An 18,655-nucleotide genomic window follows, 5' to 3' on the forward strand; every position below is an offset into this window, starting at 1 on the left:
CTTTTGTGTTCCACAGGAATTTTAAAGTTGTTTTTTCCAGTTCTGTGAAGAAGGTCATTGGTAGCTTGATGGGGATAGCATTGAATCTATAAATTACTTTGGGCAGGATGGCCATTTTCACAATACTGATTCTTCCTAACCATGAGCATGGAATGTTTTCCCATCTGTTTGTGTCCTCTCTTATTTTGTTGAGCAGTAGTTTGTAGTTCTCCTTGAAGAGGTCCTTTACATCCTTTGTGAGTTGTATTCCTGGGTATTTTATTCTCTTTGTAGCAATTGTGAATGGCAGTTCATTCTTGATTTGGCTCTCTTTAAGTCTGTTATTGGTATATAGGAATGCTTGTAATTTTTGCCCGTGGATTTTGTATCCTGAGACTTTGCTGAAGTTGCATATCAGTTCCAGGAGTTTTTGGGTTGAGACAATGGGGTCTTGTAAATATATAATCATGTTGTCTGCAAATGGAGACAATTTTGACTTCCTCTTTTCCTAACTGAATACCCTTTATTTCTTTTTCCTGCCTGATTGCTCTGGCTAGAACTTCTAATACTATACTGAATATGGGTGGTGAGAGAGGGCTTCCTTGTCTAGTGCCAGATTTCAAAGGGAATGCTTCCAGATTTTGCCCATTCAGTATGATATTCGCTTTAGGTTTGTCATAAATAGCTTTTATTTTTTTATGATACATTCCACTGATACCTAGTTTATTGAGAGTTTTAGCATGAAGGGTTGTTGAATTTTGTCGAAGGCCTTCTCTGCATCTATTGAGATAATCATGTGGTTTTTGTCTTTGGTTCTGTTTATGTGATGGATTACCTTTATGAACTTGCGTATGTTGAACCAGCCTTGCATACTCAGGATGAAGCCTACTTGATTGTGATGAATAAGTTTTTTGATGTGTTGTTGAATTCAGTTTGCCAGTATTTTATTGAAGATTTTTGTGTTGATGTTCATCATCGATATTGGTCTGAAGTTTTCTTTTTTAGTTGAGTCTCTGTCTGGTTTTGGTATCAGGATGATGTTATTCTCATAGAATGAGTTAGGGAGGATTCCCTCCTTTTGTAGTTTGATATCGTTTCAGAAGGAATAAAACCAGCTCCTCTTTGTATGTCTGGGAAAATTTGGCTGTGAACATGTCTGGACCTGGACTTTTTATGGTTGGTAAGCTACTGATTGCTGCCTCAACTTCAACTCGTGTCATTGGTCTATTTAGGGTTTCAACTTCTTCCTGGTTATTCCTGGTAGAGTGCAAGTGTCCTGAGATGTATCCATTTCTTTCAGGTTTACTGGTTTATGTAGGTAGAGCTGTTTGTAGTAATCTCTGATAGTAGTTTGTATTTCTGCGGAATCAGTGGTGATAAACCCTTTATCATTTTTCTTTGCATCTATTTGATTCTTCTCTCTTTTATTAGTCTGGCTAGCAGTCTGTCTATTTTGTTGATCTTTTCAAAAATCAACCTCCTGGATTTATTTATTTTTTGAAGGTTTTTTTTGTGTCTCTATCTCCTTCAGTTTGTCTCTGATCTTAATTATTTCTTGTCTTCTGCTAGCTTTTGACTCCCACACAATAATTGTGGGAGACTTCAACACTCCACTGTCAATATTAGACAGATCAATGAGACAGAAAATTAAAAAGAATATCCAAGACTTGAATGCAGAGCTGGACCAAGCGGACCTAATAGACATATACAGAACACTCCACCCTAAATCCATAGAATAGACATTCTTCCCAGCACCACATCCCACTTACTCTAAAATTGACCACATAATTGGAAGAAATCACGTCTCAGCAAATGCAAATGAACAGAAATCATAACAAACAGTATATCAGACTACAGTGCAATTGGATTAGAACTCAGGATTGAGAAACTCACTCAAATCCATACAACTACTCGGAAACTGAACAACTTGCTTCTGAGCGTCGACTGGATAAACAATGAAATGAAGGCAGAAATAAAGATAATCTTCGAAACCAATCAGAATGAAGACACAACTTACCAGAATCTCTGGGACACCTTTAAAGCAGTGTTGAGAGGGAAATTTATAGCAATAAATGCCCACATGAGTAAAAGGAAAGATCTAAAATCGACACCCTGTCATCAAAATTGAAAGAGCTAGAGGAGCAAAATCAAAGAAACTCTCTATTCTTTAGTACTGTCTATTCCTATAATGTGAACTCCAACATCATATCCTATGTCATGATGAAACATCCTAAAGTCACAGAAAACCAGGACTCCCAATGGTGGATAGGGAGAACACTCTTCGTATTTCTTACAAGAAAATGACAAAAGTTCACATATTATGAGAAAAAAATTACAATGCTATTTCAAGTTTCTAGGGTAGTCTATAATAGTTCAATTTTTTTTCTTAGTACCATATCCCCCAATAACATTTCCCTAGATATCTAATGTGTCTTCTTCCAACCTTCAGGACCTCAGTGATGGTTGGAGTAGATAAGTACAAGCAGCTAATGTAGTTCAGCAAAAAGACCCCAGAGATCCTATTTTATACTAAGTTGTCACCACCAACTTATTCCTACTTATATCAGAAAGAATAGTATACTCTGTACTATGAAAGTAAAAGACTTCATTTGCAATTTGGGAAAAAATGCACAGTATGCATAATTGTTTTTGAAAAGAGACTTGTTCCCTTTTAAACACTTCTACATTATTACGTATGTTTATAATTTAAATTTAAGTTTTCTTCTCACATATTTTGACTGAGCATGGGGGGTCATGCCTATAATCCCAGCACTTTTGGAGATCGAGGTGGGAGGATCCCTTGAAGTGGAAGTATCAGCTAGACTGGGCAACACAGTGAGATCTCATCTCTTCAGAAAATTTGAAAACCTTATCTGGGTGTGATGATGCAATCCCATCTACTCAGGAAGCTGAGGGGAGAGGATTGTTTGAGGCCAGGAGTTCCAGGCAGCAGTGAGGTATGATTACCTCACTTCACTTTAGCCTGGGTGACAAAGCGAGATCCTGTCTAGAAACACACACATGCGCATGTGCATACACACACACACACACACACACACACACACACACACTCATAAATACACACATACAGTCTCAGAGCTAAGACACGTAGAGCCAGGATTTAAATCCAGGAGGTCCAGACTACAAAGACCACGGTTTCTCTAATTAATCACAATGCTCCAACAGTGCTATGCAGAGAAGTTCCTATAAATAAGATTTCTTCCACACCAAAGACAGATTACTCTGCAGGACAAGTAATCATCAGCAAAAAGTTTCAGTTTCTGAGGAAAAGCCTTGAAAATGCAAATACACTTTCTTAAGTGAGCATACATAAAAGTTTTAAAAATTTTACCTTCGGTCTCAGAGACATAATAATAAAACAGTTGAAACCATCATGTTTTTAGCTTACTAAACAAATTTTCACTTTCCATTTGCAATTAGATCAAGCCTCATTAGTGATGTTTTTAAGACACTCCAGACACCAAGTGTTTTTAACAACAATATATTTTTAAGAAACCATGCTTGAGAAGAGGCAAAGAAAAAGAAAAATAAAGAAAAATAGAAGGCTCCATCAATTGTCCCTCCCACAAGGACACCAGTTTAACAACTATCTACACACACAAAAAGACGCATTCATGAGAACCGAAAATCAGGTGAACCCTCATAGCACCTGGTTTTAACTTTATATTCTTCAAAGAGGCACTGAAGAAATAGAAAAAAACAGTCTTGACTCATTGACGCTACTATTATCTCATACCCTGGTGGCAGCAGCATAACTCGGAGAGTGTCTCTGGGCGCTGGGGAAGGAAGAGCACAGCAATGATGAGACATTGAACTCAGGGCTGTCCTCTTAGCATAAAAAGGAAAACTGGACCAAACTCAACTGAAACTCGCCCATGAAGATTTAACCCATCCATAACCAGAGAAGAATAACTGTTCCCAGTGGTCCCAACTTGAGTTCCTGCAAACCTCACCACCAAGGGCTAAAGTGGTCTGGGTCTCGAAGTCAACATAAAAGGCAGTCTAGGCCATAAGGTCTGCAACTTCTAGGTGAGTCCTATAGCTGAACTAGGCCCAGAGACACTGAATTGGGGAAGGATATGACATACTGAGATATCAGTTGGGGTGGCAACAGGAGAGCTGGTATCACACCTCCCCTAACCCAAGGCTGCAAAGTTCACAGCTCCAAAAGAGACCCCTTCCTTATGATTGAGAAGAAAAGATAGAAGAGTGGGGAAGACTTTGTCTTGCATATTAAATACCAGCTCTACCACAGTATGATAGGGCACCAGTCATAGCAACATTTATTACCTGCTAACAGAAGAGACTGTGGGCCCTGAATAACCAGCAGTGACACCTACATAGTACCTCAAGGGCGGTGGGTGAGCCATAGACTTGCTGGCTTCAGGTGAGACCCAGCACATTACCACCTGTGGCAGCTATGGGAAAAAACTCCTTCTTGAGAAAAGTAGAGAAAAAAGTAAAGGAGACATTGCCTTGAACCTTAGGTACCAGCATGGCCACAGTGGAGCAGAACACCAAGCTGGCTTTTGAGTTCCCTGATTTTTTTTTTTTTTTAGATGGAGTCCCACTATCACCAGGCTGCTGTGCAGTGGTGCAATACTGACTCACTGCAACTTCCGCCTGCCAGGTTCAAGCAATTCTCCTGCCTCAGCCCCTCAAATAGCTGGGAGTACATGTGCATGCTACCATGTCCAGCTAATTTTTGTATTTTTTGTAGAGACGAGGTTTCATCATGTTGGCCAGGATGGTATTAATCTCTTGACCTCGTTATTTGCCTGCCTAGGCCTCCCAAAGTACTGGGATTTCAGGTATGAGCCACTACACCCAGCTGGCATCCCTAATTCTAAGACTTGACTCTTGTACAACACCCCTGGACCTGCCATGGGCCAGTAAGGAGCCTAATATCCTAAAGTGTAAGTTGCAGGCCAAGCAACATTCACCATAAACTGACTTAAGAGCTCCTTTTTTTTTTTTTTTTTTAGAGCTCTTGAACCTTAAGGGAACATCAACAGTATTCTGGCAGTACTCTTCATGGCCTGTGGTGGCAGTGGCTACAGGGTAAGGGTCATCTTTCAGAAAAAGGAAAAAAAAAGTGGGAAATGCTGTGTCTTATGACTTGCATGCCAGTTCAGCTACAGTATAGTAAGAAACCAGGTAGACTTCTAAGGTATTTGACTGTAGTCCCTGGCTCCTGGGAGGTACCTCTGGACCCTCCTGGGGCCTGGGAGAAGTTGCCACCCTGAAGGGAAAAAGAACTGGCCTGGCTGGCTTTGCCACATGCTGACTGTAGGGCTCCAGAGCGTTGAGTGAACATTGGCAGTACCCAAGGAGTGGTTACACTAGGCCTTGGGCGAGACTCAGTGCTGTGATGGCTTCAGGTTTAATCCAGCACAGTCCTAGTTGTGGTAGCCACACAGATTTTTGTGTCATGTCACCTCTAATTCCAGGAGGTTCAGAACAGAAAGATACTGTTTGTTATGGATGAATGTAAGGGAAAAGAATAGGAATCTCTCCCTGGTAAACCACAGAATTCTCCTGAATCTTGCACAAGACTATCAAGGCAGTACCTCTATGAGTCTGCAAGAACCACAGCATATTAGGCTTGGGGTGTCATCTAAAGCAGATACAGCTTAAATCATGTGATGGTTAATATTGTCAACTTGATTGAAGGATGCAAAGTATTGTTTCTGGATGTGTCTGTGTGGGTCTTCCCAGAGAAGATTAACATTTTAGTCAGTGGACTAAAAGAGGCAGATCCACTCTCAATCTTGGTGAAAACCATCCGATTGGCTGCCTGTACAGCTAGAAAAAGCAGGTGAAAGAAAGTGACTTTCTCAAACTTCTGACTTTCATCATTCTCCTGTGCTGGAGGCTTCCTGCCTTTGAACATCAGATTCCAGGTTCTTTGGCTTTTGGACTCTCGAACTTACCCAGTGGTTTGCCAGGGGCTCTTAAGCCTTCATTGACAGACTGAAGGCTACACTGTTGGCTTCCTTACTTTTGAGGTTTGGGGACTTGGACTGAATTACTACTGGCTTCCTTGCTCCTCAGCTTGCAGACAGCCTATCAAGAAACTTCGCCTTGTGATGGTGTTTGTCAACTTTAATTAATAAACTCCCTTTCATATATACATGTATCCTATTAGTTCCGTTTCTCTGAAGAACCCTAACACAGATCACAACACTCAAGTTCTTTCAAATATCTTGAAAGCTTTCCCAAGAAGGACAAGTACAAACAAACCTAAACAGTGAAGTCTGCAATAAATATCTGCCTCTTCAATGCTCAGACACCAAAAACATCTACCAGCATCAACACCATTCAGAAAAACATGACCTCATCAAATGTGCTCAGTAAAGCACATGGGACCAATACTAGAAAAACAATATATCACCTTTCAGATAATTCAAAATAGCTGTGTTGAGAAAATGCAAAGAAATCTAAGATAACATGGAGAAAAAGATTCAGAATGCTATCAGGTAATTTAATATAGAGATTGAGATAATTTACAAAGAATCAAACAGAATTTCTGGATATGAAAACTGCAATTGACATACTGAAGAATGCATAAGTCTTTTAATAGCAGAAGAGATCAAGCAAAAAAAAAAAAAAAAAAAAAAAAGTGACCCTGAAAACAGGCTATTTAAAATAGTCAGAGTATTTTTAAAGAGACAAAAAACAATGAAGTAAACCTACAGAATCTAGAAAGTAGCCTCAAAAGGGCAAAGGGCAAATCTAAAACTTACTGGCCTCAAAGAGAAGACAGAGAAAGAGATATGGGCAGAAAATTTATTCAAAGAGATAATAACAAGAACTTCCAAAACCTAGAGAAAGACATCAATAACCAAGTATAGGAAGGTTATGCAACAATAAGCTGACTTAAGTCAAATAATCAAACTATTTAATAATCAAATTTCACAAAGTTCAATGATAAAGAAGCCTAAATGCTGTAAGACACAAGAAACGAGTAACATAAAATCGAGCTCCAATATGTCTGCCAGCAGACTTTTCAATGGAAACGTTACAAACGAAGAGAGACTCATATGATTTATCTAAGGTTCTGAAGGAAAAAAAAATTTTTTTTTAAATACATATATTTTATTGCATTTTAGGTTTCGGGGTACATGTGAAGAACATGCAAGATTGTTGCATAGGTACTTATGTGGCAATGTGGTTTGCTGCCTTCCTCCCCATCACCTATATCTGGCATTTCTTCCCATGTTATCCTTCTCCAACTCCCCACCCCCTACTGTCCCTCCCCTAGTTCCCCCTGACAGACCCCTGTGTCCATGTGTTCTCACTGTTCAACACCCACCTATGAGTGAGAACATGCGGTGTTTGATTTTCTGTTCTTGTGTCAGTTTGCTGAGAATGGTGGTTTCCACGTTTATCCATGTCCCTACAAAGGAAACAAACGCAACATTTTTTATGGCTGCAGAGTATTCCATGATGGATGTGTGCCATATTTGCCCCATCAGTCTATCATCGATGGGCATTTGGGTGGTTTCCAAGTCTTTGCTATTGTAAACAGTGCCGCAGTGAACATTTGTCTGCATGTGTTCTTATAATAGAACAATTTATAATCCTTGGGATATATACCCAGGAATGGGATTTCTGGGTCAAATGGAATTTCTATTTCTAGGTCCTTAAGGAATCACCACATTGTCTTCTACAATGGTTGAACTAATTTATACTCCCACCAACAGTGTAAAAGTGTTCCTATTTGTCCATATCCTCTCAGAATCTGTTGTCTCCAGATTTTTTAATGATCACCATTCTAACTGGCATGAGATGATGTCTCAATGTAGTTTTGATTTGCATTTCTCTAATGACCAGTGATGATGAGCATATCTTCATATGTTTGTTGGCCTAATATGTCTTCTTTTGTAAAGTGTTCATATCCTTCGCATTGTCTCCAAGGCCTCTGTTCTGTTCCATTGGTCTGTATCTCTGTTTTGGTACCAGTACCATGCTGTTTTGATTACTGTAGCCTTGTAGTATAGTTTGAAGTCAGGTAGTGGGATACCTCCAGCTTTGTTGTTTTTGCTTAGAATTAACTTGGCTATGCAGGCTCTCCTTTGGTTCCATATGAAGGTTAAGGTGGTTTTTTTCCGGTTCTGTGAAGAATGTCATAGATAGCTAGATGGGGATAGCATTGAATCTATAAATTACTTTGGGCAGTATGGCCATTTGCAAGATATTGATTCTTCCTAAACATGAGCACGGAATGTTTCTCCATCTGTTTGTGTCCTCTTATTTCATTGAACAATGGTTTGTAGTTCTCCTTGAAGACATCCTTTACATTCTTTGCTAGTTGTATTCCTAGGTATTTTATTCTCTTTGTAGCAATTGTGAGTGGCAGTTCATTCTTCATTTGGCTATCTTTAAGTCTGGAATATAGAAATGCTTGTGATTTTTGCCTGTGGATTTTGTATCCTGAGACTTTGCTGAAGTTGCTTATCAGTTTCAGTACATTTTGGGCTGAGACGATGTAGTCTTCTAAATATATAATCATGTCGTCTGCAAACAGACAATTTGACTTCCTCCTTTCCTAATTGAATAACCTTTATTTCTTTTTCTTGCCTGATTGTTCTGGCCAGAACTTCCAATACTATATTGAATAGGAGTGGTGAGAGAGGGCATCCTTGTCTAGTGCCAGATTTCAAAGGAAATGCTTCCAGTTTTTGCCCATTCAGTATAATATTGGCTGTGGCTTTGTCATAAATAGCTTTTATTATTTTGAGATACGTTCTATTGATACCTAGTTTATTGAGAGTTTTTAGCATAAAGGGCTGTTGAATTTTGTCAAAGGCCTTCTCTGCATCTATTGAGATAATCATGTGGTTTTTGTCTTTGGTTCTGGTTAAGTGGTGAATTATGTTTATAGACTTACATATGTTGAACCAGCCTTGCATCCCAAGATGAAGCCTACTTCATCGTGATGGATAAGATTTTTGATGTGCTGTTGCAATTGGTTGGTCAGTATTTTATTGAAGATTTTTGCATCTATCTTCATCGTCAATATTGGCCTGAAGTTTTCTTTTCTTGTTGAGTCTCTGCTAGGTTTTGGTATCAGGATGATGTTGTTCTCATAAAATGATATGGGAAGGATTCCCTCTTTTTGTATTGCTTGGAATAGTTTCAGAATAAATGGCACCAGCTCCTATTTGTACGTCTGGTAGAATTTGGCTGTGAACCCATCTGGACCTGGGCTTTTTTTGGTGGGTAGGCTATTAATTCCTGCCTCAACTTCAGTCCTTGTTATTGGCCTATACAGGGTTTCAACTTCTTCCTGGATTAGGCTTGGGAGGGTGCAAGTGTCCAGGAATTTATCCATTTCGTCTAGGTTTACTGGTTTATGTGCATAGAGTTGTTTCTCATAATCTGATGGTGGTTTCTACTTCTGTGGAATATGTGGTGATATCCCCTTAACATTTTTTATTGCATGTATTTGATTATTCTCTCTTTTCTTTTTTATTAATCTCGCCAATGGTCTATTTTGTTGATCTTTTCAAAAAAACAGCTCCTGGATTTGTTGATTTTTTGAAGGGTTTTTTGTGTCTCCATCTCCTTCAGTTCTGCTCTGATCTTAGTTATTTCTTGTCTTCTGCTAGGTTTTGAGATTTCTTTATCTTGCTCCTTCAGCTCCTTTAATTTTGATGATAGGGTGTCAATTTTAGATCTTTCCTTGCTTCTCTTGTGGGCATTTATTGCTATATATTTTCCTGTAGATACAGCTTTAAATGTGTCCCAGAGATTACGGTATGTTCTGTCTTCATTCTTGTTGGTTTTGAAGAACATCTTTATTTCTGCCTTCATTTCATTGTTTACCCGGTTAACATTTAAGAGCCAGTTATTCAGGTTCCACCAAGCTGTGCGGTTCTAACTTGATTGCACTGTGGTCTGAGAGACTGTTTGTTATGATTTCCATTCTTTTGCATTTGCTGAGGAGTGATTTACTCCCAATTTTGTGGTCATTTTAGAGTAGGTGTGATGTGGTGCTGAGAAGAATTTATATTCTGTGGATTTGGGGTGGAGAATTCTGTAAATATCTGTTAGGTTTGCTTGGTCTAGGTCTGAGTTCAAGTCCTGGATATCTTTGTGAATTTTCTGTCTCGTTGATCTGTCTCATATTGACAGTGGAACGTTAAAGTCTCCCACTATTATTGTGTCAGAGTCTAAGTCTCTTTGTAAGCCATTAAGAACTTGCTTTATGTGCTCACCTCGGCAGCACATATACTAAAATTGGAACGATACAGAGAAGATTAGCATGGCCCCTGTGCAAGGATGACATGCAAATTCGTGAAGCCTTCCATATTTTTAGAGAGAATCCGCCATAACAGAGGCGGGGCCACCATTGCCCAGACAGTTCTAACTACGCCCATATAAAAAGGACTACAGGGAAGAGCTCAGGGCAGCTGGGCGGAGCCCACAGCAGCTCAGCAAAGCCCCTGCGGGCAGGCAGTGGCTAGGCCTGCTGCTAGCTGGGCGGGTCAGACCTGAAAGAAAAATCAAAAAAGGCAGTAGTGCAACGGAAACTCATAAAGCTCCAACTCCCTGGGACAGAGACAGACAACAGGTGGATAAACCCACAAAAATGGGTAGAAACCAGCGCAAAAAGGATGAAAACTCCTGAAACCAGAACACCTCTCCTCCTAAAAGGGATCACAACTCCTCACCAGCAAGGGAACCAGACCGGATGGAGAAGGAGGGTGATGAAATGACAGAATCAGACTTCAGAAGGTGGGTAGTAAGAAACTACAATGAGCTAAAAGAACATGTTCTAACCCATCGCAAAGAAAATAGGAACCTTGAAAAAAGATTGGACGAACTGCTGACGAGAATGGACAGCATAGAGAGGAGTAGAAGTGAATTGATGGAGCTGAAAAACGCAACACGAGAACTTCGTGAAGCATGCACAAGCTTCAACAGCCGAATTGACCAAGCAGAAGAAAGGATATCAGAGATCGAAGATCAACTCAATGAAATAAAAAGAGAAGGCAAGAACAGAGAAAAAAGCACAAAAAGGAATGAACAAAATCTTCAAGAAATGTGGGACTATGTGAAAAGACCTAATCTACGTCTCATAGGTGTACCTGAATGTGATGAAGAGAATGAATCCAAGCTGGAAAATACTCTTCAGGATATTATCCAGGAAAACTTCCCTAACCTAGCAAGGCAGACCAATATTCAAATCCAGGAAATACAGAGAACACCACAAAGATATTCCTTAAGAAGAGCAACCCCAAGGCACATAATCATCAGATTCACCAGGGTTGAAATGAAAGAGAAAATGCTAAGGGCAGCCAGAGAGAAAGGTCGGGTTACCCATAAAGGGAAGCCCATTAGACTCACAGCAGATCTCTCAGCAGAAACCCTACAAGCCAGAAGAGATTGGGGGCCAATATTCAACATCCTTAAAGAAAAGAACTTTCAACCTAGAATCTCCTATCCAGCCAAACTAAGCTTCATAAGTGAAGGAAAAATAAAATCCTTTGTGAACAAGCAAGCACTCAGAGATTTCATCACCACCAAACCTGCTCTACAAGAACTCCTGAAAGAGGCTCTACACATATAAAGGAACAACCAGTACCAGCCACTCCAAAAACACACCAAATGGTAAAAAAGCATCAACACAATCAAGAATCTGCATCAACTAACCAACAAAACAGCCAGGTAGCATCAAAATGACAGCATCAAATTCACACATAACAATACTATCCCTAAATGTCAATGGACTAAATGCCCCAATCAAAAGACACAGACTGGCAAATTGGATAAAAAGCCAAAACCCATCAGTGTGCTGTATCCAGGAAACCCATCTTACATGCAAGGATACACAAAGGCTCAAAATAAAGGGATGGAGGAAGATCTACCAAGCAAATGGAGAGCAAAAAAAGGCAGGAGTTGCAATTCTCATCTCTGATAAAATAGACTTTAAAGCAACAAAGATCAAAAGAGACAAAGAAGGACATTACATAATGGTAAAAGGATCACTGCAACAAGAAGAGCTAACGATCCTAAATTTATACGCACCCAATACAGGAGCACCCAGATACATAAGGCAAGTTCTTAATGACTTACAAAGAGACTTGGACTCCCACACAATAATAGTGGGAGACTTTAACACCCCATTGTCAATATTAGACAGATCATCCAGACAGAAAATCAACAAGGATATCCAGGACCTGAATACAGACCTGGAACAAGCAAACCTAATAGACATTTACAGAACTCTCCACCCCAAATCCACAGAATATACATTCTTCTCAGCACCACATCACACCTACTCTAAAATTGACCACATAATTGGCAATAAATCACTCCTCAGCAAATGCAAAAGAACAGAAATCATAACAAACAGTCTCTCAGACCACAGTGCAATCGAGTTAGAACTCAGAATGCAGAAACTAACTCAGAACCGCACAGCTTCATGGAAACTGAACAACTTGCTCTTGAATGTTGACTGGATAAACAATGAAATGAAGGCAGAAATAAAGATGTTCTTCGAAACCAATGAGAACGAAGACACAACATACCAGAATCTCTGGGACACATTTAAAGCAGTCTCTAGAGGAAAATATATAGCAATGAGTGCCCACATGAGAAGAAAGGAGAGATCTAAAATTGGCACCCTATCATCAAAATTGAAAGAGCTAGAGGAGCAAGATCAAAAAAAGTCAAAACCTAGCAGAAGACAGGAAATAACTAAGATCAGAGCAGAACTGAAGGAAATAGAGACACAAAAAAGTCTTCAAAAAATTAACAAATTCAGGAGCTGGTTTTTTGAAAAGATCAACAAAATAGACAGACCACTAGCCAGATTAATAAAAAACAAAAGAGAGAATAACCAAATTGATGCAATAAAAAACGATAAAGGGGATATCACCACAGATTCCACAGAAATCCAAACCATCATCAGAGATTATTACAAACAACTCTATGCACATAAACTAGTAAACCTGGAAGAAATGGATAAATTCCTGGACACCTGCATCCTCCCAAGCCTAAACCTGGAAGAAGCCAAAACCCTGAATGGACCAATAACATGGTCTGAAGTCGAGGCAGCAATAAAGAGCCTATCACCCAAAAAAGCCCAGGTCCAGATGGTTCACAGCTGAATTCTACCAGACATACAAAGAGGAGCTGATACCATTCCTTCTGAAACTATTCCAGACAATCCAAGAAGAGGGAATTCTTCCCAAATCATTTTACGAGACAAACATCATCCTGATACCAAAACCCAGCAGAGACTCAACAAGAAAAGAAAATTTCAGGCCAATATCCATGATGAACATAGATGCAAAAATCTTCAATAAAATACTAGCAAACCGATTGCAACAGCATATCAAAAAGCTCATCCACCATGATCAAATAGGATTCATCCCGGGGATGCAAGGCTGGTTCAACATACGCAAGTCCATAAACATAATTCACCACATAAACAGAACCAAAGACAAAAACCACATGATTATCTCAATTGATGCAGAGAAGGCTTTTGACAAAATTCCACAGCCCTTTATGCTAAAAACCCTCAATAAACTAGGTATTGACGGAACGTATCTCAAAACAATAAAAGCTATTTACGACAAACCAACAGCCAATATCATACTGAATGGGCAAAAATTGGAAGCATTCCCTTTGAAATCTGGTACTAGACAAGGGTGCCCTCTCTCACCACTCCTATTCAATATAGTACTGGAAGTTCTAGCCAGAGCAATCAGGCAAGAAAAAGAAATAAAGGGTATCCAAATTGGAAAGGAGGAAATCAAATTGTCTCTATTTGCAGATGACATGATTGTATATCTGGAAGACCCCATCATCTCAGCCCAAAATCTCCTGAAACTGATAAACAACTTCAGCAAAGTCTCAGGATACAAAATCAACGTGCAAAAATCACAAGCATTCCTATATACCAGTAGCAGACTTCAAGAAAGCCAAATCAAGAACGAACTGCCATTCACAATTGCTACAAAGAGAATAAAGTACCTAGGAATACAACTAACAAGGAACGTAAAGGACCTCTTCAAGGAGAACTACAAGCCATTGCTCAACGAAATAAGAGAGGATACAAACAGATGGAGAAACATTCCATGTTCATGGTTAGGAAGAATCAACATCGTGAAAATGGCCATACTGCCCAAAGTAATTTACAGATTCAACGCTATTCCCATCAAACTACCAATGACCTTCTTCACAGAACTGGAAACAAACACCTTAAACTTCATATGGAACCAAAAGAGAGCCCACATAGCCAAGTAAATTCTAAGCAAAAAGAACAAAGCAGGAGGCATCACACTACCGGACTTCAAACTATACTACAAGGCTACAGTAATCAAAACAGCATGGTACTGGTACCAAAACAGAGATATAGACCAATGGAACAGAACAGAGGCCTCAGAGGAAATACAACATACCCACAATCATCTGATCTTCAACAAACCTGACAAAAACAAGCAATGGGGAAAGGTCTCCCTGTTTAATAAATGGTGTTGGGAAAACTGGCTAGCCATGTGCAGAAAGCAGAAACAGGACCTCTTCTTGACACCTTACACCAAAATTAACTCCAGATAGATTAAAGACTTAAACATCAGACCTAATACCATAAAAACCTTAGAAGAAAATCTAGGCAAATCCATTCAGGACATAGGTGTAGGCAAGGACTTCATGACCAAAATGCCAGAAGCAATGGCAACAAAAGCCAAAATAGACAAATGGGACCTAATCAAACTCCACAGCTTCTGCACGGCAAAAGAAACAGTCAGTAGAGTGAATCGGCAACCAACAGAATGGGAAAAAATTTTTGCAGTCTACCCATCTGACAACGGGCTGATATCCAGAATTTACAAAGAACTAAAGCAGATCTACAAGAAAAAAACAAACAAGCCTATTCAAAAATGGGCAAAGGATATGAACAGATACTTTACAAAAGAAGACGTACAGGAGGCCAACAAACATATGAAAAAATGCTCATCATCACTGGTCATCAGAGAAATGCAAATCAAAACCACATTGAGATACCATCTCACATCAATTAGAATGGCGATCATTAAAAATCGGGAAACAACAGATGCTGGAGAGGATGTGGAGAAATAGGAACACTTTTACATTGTTGGTGGGAAAGTAAATTAATTCAACCATTGTGGAAGACAGTGTGGCGATTCCTCAAGGACCTAAAAATAGAAATCCCATTTGACCCAGCAATCCCATTACTGGGTATATATCCAAAGGATTATAAATCATTCTACTACAAGGACACGTGCACACGAATGTTCATTGCAGCACTGTTTACAATAGCAAAGACCTGGAACCAACCCAAATGCCCAACAATGATAGACTGGATAGGGAAAATGTGGTACATATACGCCATGGAATATTACGCAGCCATCAAAAACGATGAGTTCACGTCCTTTGTAGGGACATGGATGAACCTGGAAACCATCATTCTCAGCAAACTGACACAAGAACAGAAAATCAAACACCGTATATTCTCACTCATAGGTGGGTGTTGAACAATGAGAACACACGGACACAGGGAGGGGAGCACTATACACTGGGGTCCATTGGGGGGAAATGGGGGAGGGGCGGGGGGGGTGGGGAGCTGGGAAGAGATAGCATGGGGAGAAATGACAGATACAGGTGAGGGGACGGAAGGCAGCAAACCACACTGCCAAGTGTGTACCTATGCAACAATCTTGCATGTTCATCACATGTACCCCAAAACCTAAAATGCAATAAAAACAAAAAAAAAAAAAAAAAAAAAGAACTTGCTTTATGTATCTGGGTGCTCCTGTATTGGGTGTGTATATATTTAGGATTATTAGCTCTTCTTGCTGCACTGATCCTTTTACCAGTATTTAACGTCCTTTGTCTCTTTTGATTTTTGTTGGTTTAAAGTCTATTTTATCAGAGACTAGGATTGCGACTCCTGCTTTTTTTTTTTTTCCCCTCTCCATTTGCTTGGTAGATCTTCCTCCATCCCTTTATTTTGAACCTGTGTGTATCCTTGCCTGTGACACGGGTTTCCTGGATACAGCACACTGATGGATTTTGCCTTTTTATTCAATTTACCAGTCTGTGTCTTTTGATTGGGGCATTTAGCCCATTTACATTTAGGGTTAATATTGTTTTGTGTGAATGTGTATATCTGCCTTTATCAGAACTACACTTAAATGCTTAAGTATTTAAAGTATGCTTTATCTCATTTACTTTATGAAGAAGCTGCTATTTCTGTTCCAAATATGAGAACATCAAGTCCTCAAAAGCTAAGAAACATGTCCAAGATCACACAGCTTGTTAAGTTGCAGAACCAGTTCATTAACTGTTTAAGCAAATGGAATTGCTTTCCCTCTCCATCTTAGTCATTATCCTACAGCCAATCTCTAGTTCATCTAAACCCCTCTTAAAGCATATATTCAAATTCAAATAGTATGAATAGAACAGTTACTATGTGTCAAGTAATACACAGTGTTATGCATTTCACCTATTATAGCTAGAGTTAATTATTTTCAGATTTACTTGAACCTTCTCTGGGGAACAACTACAGGGTAGCTCTGAGTCATCTCTGCCTCCCAGTGTTCATGCCCCTATATAATCTCTCCCTCTTGAGTACTGGCAGAGCTGTGACTTGGTCTTAAAATATAATATGACAAACGTGATAGGATGTCACACACATGGTTATGTTACATTCTGAATGATTCTACTGTGCTAGGAAATCCACCATAAGGAGCTGGTTTGATGAAGTAAACAGCAATATTGGAAAAGCCCATGTGGCAAGGAAATGTAAGAGCAGAGGGTGGCCTCCAGTCAACAGTCAGCAAGAAGCCAGGGCCCTCAATCATATAATAGGTTGCTGAAGTCTGCTAACATGCCCAATGAGCTTAGAAGAGGATTCTTCCACAGTCAAACTTCCAGATAAGAAGCAACCTGATCATCATCTTGATTACTGACTTTGTGAGATCCCAAGCAGATGACACAACTAAGCCATGTCTCAACTCTTGATCCATATAAACTATTTTATAATTAATATGCTATTTAAGTCACTAAATTTGTGATAATTTGTTACACATTAATTAGATAACTAATACAGATTCTGGTAATGATAGTGAAGTGCTGCTATGACAAATATCCAAACATGTCATAGTGGCTTTGGAAACAGGCAGGGTCAAAGTTGGAAGAATTTTGATAATCACAAAAGAAAATCTATGTCTTACCTTTTAGAATCAGATGCCATAAAAATAATTCCTGTCTTTCTTCCCCCTGAACATTCTGTCTATGCATTGGGGCCATATTTGACAGTTCCTTACCTTTAGCAATATGGAAATTACAAGCTACAAAATAATATCTTTGCTTGTTCACACCTGCAAATCAAATTTCTTATTTTTGCTCAGATTCAGAAGACACAAATATTTATGGAAAATGTATTGAGTGCCAAACACTGAGCTAACTTATTTCTTTTATATACATTACCTTGTGTAATCCCCATAAAAACCCTGCGTGTTAGGCATTATTATCCCCATTTTATAGTTGGAAAAAAACACTGAGTTCCAGGATATAGGATTGGTAAGGCACCTGAGATACCTCTCAGGAAAATTTTTCATTTTAATTTGCTGGATTCAAAGCCTCAGCATATGCCTAGAGAATGACTAGCATTCCTCTTTGACTGCTCCAAGTTTCTTTGCTCAGTAACAAATTCCATTTCTGTCTATCAAACAACTTTTTCATATGCAACATTATTAACATGAAAAGTGTTAGGATAGCACATTAGAATTTATAAAAACTTTCACATACAATTTAATTTGATCCTCAAAAAATCTTATGAAGACGATATTAATGTCCCAATTTAGAGATGTAAAACTACAGTTCAGAAATATCAGGAGCTTTGCCCAAATTTATATAATTAGATTAAAAAGGATATCCTGCTCATCATGAACAGAGTTTCTAGCATGCAACCATTATCAATAATTGTTTAGAGACTGAATGAATGAATACATTAATGTTTTATTCCAAGGGCAGTGCTCTTTTAATTAAGGCAGTACCTCCATGAAATGAATCAGAATTTAATTCTGAGTACCTTGTTCTCTAGTAACCAGTACCATAAAATAACAGTTTTATAAATCAAAAGGAAAAATAATTGAGCTATATTAAATTGCTTATTCATCTACACATACACCAGAATGTCCCTCACCTCTGTCTTGGCTCATCTAGTTCTTTCTGTCTAAAAACTCTCATCCATTCTTCACCTTTTCCTCTCATCTCCCTCCCATTCTTCATTGGCTTGTTCCATTCCTATTCACCTTTAAAGCCTTAGCTCGGAAATCATCTACTTTGAGCAGATCACCTGAGGTCAGAAGTTCAAGACCAACCTGGTCAAAATGGTGAAACCCGTCTCTGCTAACAATACAAAAAAAATTAGCCAGGCGTAGTGGCACACACCTGTAGTCCCAGGTTACTGCCTAGCCCAAGTGATCCTCCTGCCTCAGCTACTTAGGAGGCTGAAGCAGGAGAGCCACTTGAACCCAGGAGGTGGTGGTTGAAGTGAGCAAAGATCATGCCATTGCACTGTAGCCTGGGAAACAAGGTGAAATTCCATCTTAAAAAAAAAAAAAGAAAAGAAAAGAAAAAGAAATCATCTACTTTGAGTACTTTCCTAGCC

General features: G+C 39.2%; 1 protein-coding gene and 1 non-coding gene across 6 annotated transcripts in view; one reads left to right on the forward strand and one right to left on the reverse strand.

Moving 5' to 3' along the window:
* LOC101050152 (AGBL carboxypeptidase 4) overlaps window positions 1–18,655 on the reverse strand; it is a 1,418,805-nt gene that overhangs the window by 1,015,376 nt on the left and 384,774 nt on the right. The window lies entirely within an intron of this gene.
* Window positions 10,216–10,322, forward strand: LOC120366119 (U6 spliceosomal RNA). Its single transcript, XR_005580870.1, has one exon. It is a non-coding gene; the product is annotated as a U6 spliceosomal RNA (small nuclear RNA).

Source organism: Saimiri boliviensis, chromosome 11 (genome assembly GCF_048565385.1).
Source record: "Saimiri boliviensis isolate mSaiBol1 chromosome 11, mSaiBol1.pri, whole genome shotgun sequence".
Taxonomy (NCBI): Eukaryota; Metazoa; Chordata; class Mammalia; order Primates; family Cebidae; genus Saimiri; species Saimiri boliviensis.